Source organism: Ptychodera flava, chromosome 13 (genome assembly GCF_041260155.1).
Source record: "Ptychodera flava strain L36383 chromosome 13, AS_Pfla_20210202, whole genome shotgun sequence".
In the NCBI taxonomy this organism is placed as follows: Eukaryota; Metazoa; Hemichordata; class Enteropneusta; family Ptychoderidae; genus Ptychodera; species Ptychodera flava.
This window is the reverse complement of record NC_091940.1, coordinates 31,571,863-31,577,700: the sequence shown is the minus strand read 5'-3', so window position 1 is coordinate 31,577,700 and position 5,838 is coordinate 31,571,863. Positions and strand designations below refer to the sequence as shown.

The 5,838-nt window shown below is 40.5% G+C and overlaps 1 pseudogene; it reads right to left on the bottom strand.

Annotated features, from left to right (window-relative positions):
* Nucleotides 1–792: 792 nt before the first annotated feature.
* Nucleotides 793–3,653, bottom strand: LOC139148170 (lactase-like protein pseudogene; annotated as a pseudogene).
* Nucleotides 3,654–5,838: the final 2,185 nt, after the last annotated feature.

Here is a 5,838-nt window from a genome sequence, read left to right as displayed (position 1 = left end):
GGCTTGACAATAGTAAAGAAACCATCCGCACGCGTACGAATTCACCTTTCGGATTAACAGGGCTTGTAAAAAGAACGGATGCACATCTTAAACAATAATGCGTTCTCTAATGCCTTGGTGATGCGAATAATTTTCATCACATTGACATTTTACAACAATGTCCGCTAGCTCATCACCATTGCCTATCTAACATTTGCATAGTTTTCAGTTGATAACAACTCATCCCTTTGCTTTCCTGGATGTCTCTCTCGAATTCGCACGAACTATATGTCGCCGTAGTCTCGCTTTTCTAACCTCGTCGCTTCGCTGTCACAATTTCATTATCAATATAAAGTGCGTCGCTGGTAGTAGGGCCACAAAATGGTGACTGCGTCGCTTCGAGGCTCGCTGGTAAGTCTTTCATTCCTAACCGCTCGCGGCGCCCTTCACCACGACGAGATCTGGAAGGCGAAACTGATGGCACGGTCACGCCAGGCACACCGTGTACATGTGTGGGACTCAGTTATCGTTCACACTTTCTTTAATTATGAAATCTTGATAATCTGTCAACATTTATGAATTTCAAACAACATATTTCAGCCATTGATCACATGATGCTCAGATCACAGATTCGCGTTGGGATTTTCCTTCTTCTAAACTTATTGGATGATGCTTTGAGGACAAAAGCAATGGACTTCGCTTGCTTGACGTGTGTTTAACTTCCCAGCGTCTCTGAGGAACATATATATACCATGTACAGATTAGGATAGTCCTTCTACTATCCTCTCTGCTCAATACATGAAAACCACTCAGTGAAATAAAATTATTTTTTATTGATGTTTTATGCATCTAGCTACAAAAAGGTACTGAACAAAGAAAACTAATAAACCCTAGACAGCTTTGCGTACACCAAGATGACATTAGAATTTACAAAGCATCACATTATCTTATTCTAAGAAATTAAAAATCAACGCTGAAAGTTATTATTAAAACTAAAAGGTCTTAATCATACCCATTCTTATATTACCCAATGATGCCTTTAGATCCAAATGATGGTTTGATTTAATTTATCTACTTCAAAATAACTAATGTTTTGTAATTCTCGACTAACATGCTGAAATTGATTTGAAAAATGTCATTAGAAGGTGATGCCTCGACATGCGTCTTTTCAGATCACGATGCCATCATATGCAACACACATCTACATACCATACAGATTTAGGGAAACTGCTTTCAGAAGAAAGCCAGAGATGAAAGCTGACGCTCCCACACGCCATGACCCTGCACTCGAGACCATCGGAAAACCATTGTCGGCCACTATTTTCATGTATTCTCTGGCTGAGGCCTTCTGGGTACGAGATTTCTCATCGTCGGTGAAATTTACATAGTGCATACCGAATCTTATCGTGTAGCCAGACGCCCATTCAAAGTTGTCCATCAGAGACCAGGCCGTGTAAAGTTTCACATCAACTTTGTCGACGTTGACGGCTATATACAGAAAAAGAGAAGATAAGGGAGATATTCGATTTAGAAGACTACAATATTGGTACATCAGTATATTATATTTTGTATGATCAAATGATTTTTTTATTGATGAATATATATATATATATATATATATATATATATATATATATATATATATATATATATATATATATATATATATATATATATAACACAAGTTACGTCTAGTACAAAGTAATAATATCTGTTACTTAAGCTTCATGCATCCTGTAATTTTGTGCAAAATTGAATCGTCACATCATGTCCGTCTTATTGTTTGTTCGTCTGCAGGCGTCTGCGTTGTCAGCCACGACGGGAAGGGAGCAATGCCACACAATCAATAACTACCCATGAGTTTGGTTATAGCGGCAGACTACAGCAGCATGCAGGCATGGTTCTCCAAATGAATTTCCTCCTTTGCACCGATCGATTGTGCGATTGTGCGGAATCTTACCCATCTCAGTGAAAGGCCAGATTAATCTGTCTGTCTGTCTGTCTGTCTAATCATATATCTAATATTGTCGGGATGCAGCCAATGTTGATAATTTATGCCTAAAAGCATCTCTTATTCTTTAAACCGAGCTGTATAATCATGTTTCGACCAATTATGCATTGTACGGTAAACTTCCGGCCCGAAAAAGTGCAACGTGCCTGATCACGGTCCCTCGTGATGTGCTATGTACAGCGCCTATATACCTTTCAAGGCTTCATTGATGTAACTCTTGTAGTATTTTATTCTCTCTTCATCATTTAATTCGTCTATATCTCCAGTGGAGTATCCATTCTCGATGATGAATATGGGAGGATTATTGTACTCGTTCTTCATCCACGCCAATAAACGCCGGATTCCCCAAGGCACGACAGACATCCCAGTCGCGGCCTTCGGCCACTTGTCATCAACGAAACGGTTGACACCGCAATCTTTGTCCCAGCTAGGTGGATTGAGTTCGTCGTTTGTGTCATTGTTGACTAACTGTGATTTGTAGTGGTTGAGTCCGAAGAAATCACCCGTGCCTTTATGTATTCGACTTCTGCAGGTGTGAACTCCGGGAGTCTTGACTTATCCAGGCCCTGCTGTTGGCTGAGATCTGCAATTCTGCGTTTCATTACATCCGGGTAATCGCCGACAAAGATCGGATGGGCGTGCCACCCCAACTGGAACTGCATCATACGCTCCGAAGCTTCCAGATGGACCGGGTCGCTCCTGTTTTCTGGCTCGAACCAGTCGCTATTGAAAGTGATGCCTACGAGACCGTTCTGAGTGGAACGAAATTCGTCATTGTAGACATGCCATGCTTTTGCGTGTGACTTAATCACGTTGTGGGAGACGATGTAAGTCTTGTCACCATGACCCTTCTGCCCCGGCGCGTGCATGCCATACTCATAACCCGTTTGTGACATTACCCAGGGTTCGTTGATTGTAATCCAATATTTAACGCGGTCGCCGAAAGTTTCATAGCAAAACCTGGCGTAATCGCCAAAGTCGTCGACGATTTCTTCACCCAGCCACGCGTCATAACTGTCGACAAGTGCTTGTGGCAAGTCCCAGTGATAGATAGTTACGTACGGTTCGATGCCAGCAGCGATCAAGTCGTTGATCAGTGTGTTGTAATATTCAACCCCAGCTTCATTGACATGATCTGCTGTACCGTTGGGTAAAACTCGCGCCCAGCTAATGGAGAATCTGTAGTTCTTCAGGTTCAAATTTGTCATGAGTTCAATGTCCTTTTGCCACTTGTTGTAACTATCACACGCAACGTCGCCTGTATCTCCATTGACGATGTTACCGGCTTCATGGCAAAACGCATCCCAGATATTTTCTCCCTTGCCGTCGGCGTTCCATCCGCCCTCGATTTGATAGGATGAGGTCGCCGAGCTCCAGGAAAACCCGTCGGGAAACGATTCAAAGAGGAAGGCGTCCCGTTCAGGATCATTGAAAACGTCTGGATAGATGAATACAGGATCCGAGTCTTGTGCCGATGCGGACATTGGGGTAATTGTCAAGACGGCAAAAATAAACGCAGCGATGCTGCACGCAGACATCTTTAAGGCTAGTGCTCGTACTAACCGACAGGAGTGGAATAAAATGTCGATATGAAAGCCGGACCCTGGACTTCTGTAAGCTGGATTTACATGTTGTTGTCTCGTGTTCTATTTCAGTATGCATTAAAATTTACAGCAATACGGTAACGGTCTCAAGTTTCAATATGTAAATTTTCCGAGCGCATGATTTCCACTGCGCAGTTAATACGTCATCATATGTTCCCTCGTGCGCGCAGGGTTAAAAAATATTCCCTAAAACCCTAGCACTTACGGGAAAATTTAGTTTTAGATCACAGTGTCATTTCGCATTCACAAGAATAGGGGAAACGAAAATTAAATAACGATGAATATTTAGTAAATATGATATATCAAATTATGTGATCGCCTGCCGGAGAATGCAATGGCATAATCTGCAGCTTAAGTTACCTCGTAAATTTGCACACCGAGAATAAAAAGAGTGTAAATAATATTTCGAATTTTTGGTGTGAACTTTTAGCACGGTAGATAACAATTGGTTTTATACTTTATCTGGCGCTGACTCTGCCTCTCTGTATCCATGCGCCTCTGTGTGTCTCTATTTGCCTGCCTGTCTGTCTAACTCTATCTGTCTGTCCGTCTGTCTGCCTTCCGCTCCCTAATTTTCTGTTTGTTTGTCTGTCTGTCACTCTCTCATTCTCTCTCTCTCTCTCTCTCTCTCTCTCTCTCTCTCTCTCTCTCTCTCTCTCTCTCTCTCTCTCTCTCTCTCTCTCTCTCTCTAAGCCGTAATATGTTTGTGAACGTGTGTGTGTCGCCTATTTACCGTTGCTGCGTTATGACACAATGAAGATATTACCAGACAACGAGAAATGTAAGCGTCGGGAAGATCGTTTTGTCTCCTTGCGCGTACAAAAGATTTTCTACACAAATGTTATGTCATTTAAAAGATAAGAATTCAAGAAATGCTATGGTAATCATGTACAATCTAGATATACCAGGATGAATTTAACGTCAGTATCCATCGCAGTTTCAGCAAACCATTCAGTGCTAAACTAAATGCTGGATTAAAAGGAACAGATGTGTGACCACACTTGCGAGGTTACGCGTGAACTGGTGACCTTTAAAAGTGATAAAAATAAAACATGCAATGCAGATTTTAGTCTTTTTTATTTGCTAACATCACCTTACCGCAGCTAATGAAACTGAACAAAAAACTGCCTTGAATAAAGGCAATCACCACTGACCGCCATTAAGATTCCTATAGATTAAAACAAATATTCATTGTGTTTGTGTAAGTAAGCTTTATGAAACAGTGCAAGTATCGAATGACTCATCAGTTTCTGTCTTTGGGTAACACCACATGATAAGACTTTGAAATGCAAACCTTAAAATCTACGCAGTAACCGTAACTGTAGACAATATGAAAAATAATCTCGTCTAGATTACGTTGATGATAACAGATGCAGATCTCTCGTACAATGTTTGCTTTACTATCCACACAAATACCTGCATGTTGCTGTTCACTAATTTTTGAATATGAAAAAAAGAATTGAATGTTAAAGCATGAGTGACCTCGCATGTTATTTTTTCACAGGATACTGCTGAATTTTAATCTCACTGTCTCTTAATTACTCCATTTAAGCACTGTGCGATGCGTCAGTAACGATATGTCCAGTATGTCCACCATGTATCGACCTATCAACTTAGAAATATCAAATTCGAACTGCTGTACGAACAGCGCCCCCACGAAATCCAGAAAGTGCAGGCTGTTGTTACAAAAATGGCTTGCTAAATTGATATATTAGTAGTATCGATGAATGCGTACCAAATGGTCAGTTATCGTTACAATGTTGTATCATATTCCCTGGAAATTAACATAATGTTTACATTCTACGGTGAAGCTTTCAATCACCAGCCATATTAATAGTATAGATGCAAACGCATTTACATCCACTTATACTCTTGCAAGCAGACACATAAGCTTACCTCTCAGTGAGTGCAATAATAACATGACATAAACTTGACTTAAAACTAAGATCGTGAAAATAATGCAAAAAAATGTAACCACTACGGCTACGAGAGGTCGCTAACAAACTTGAAGGCAGTTTAAAAGTGGATCGAATCTGCTTTGTAACCTGTTTGCCGTTCGGAGCGCAGGAAAATAGTTTTTATCATTGTAACAAAATTTATAAACAGTTATAAAATATGAATATTATTGATAAATCATTGAACGCCTATGGCTCACACTTAAAACAGCCCCAGTATACGGTATATTATATGTATTATGTGTATACATAGACCTTCGAGAAATTTTCTCGAGGGTCTATGGTGTAT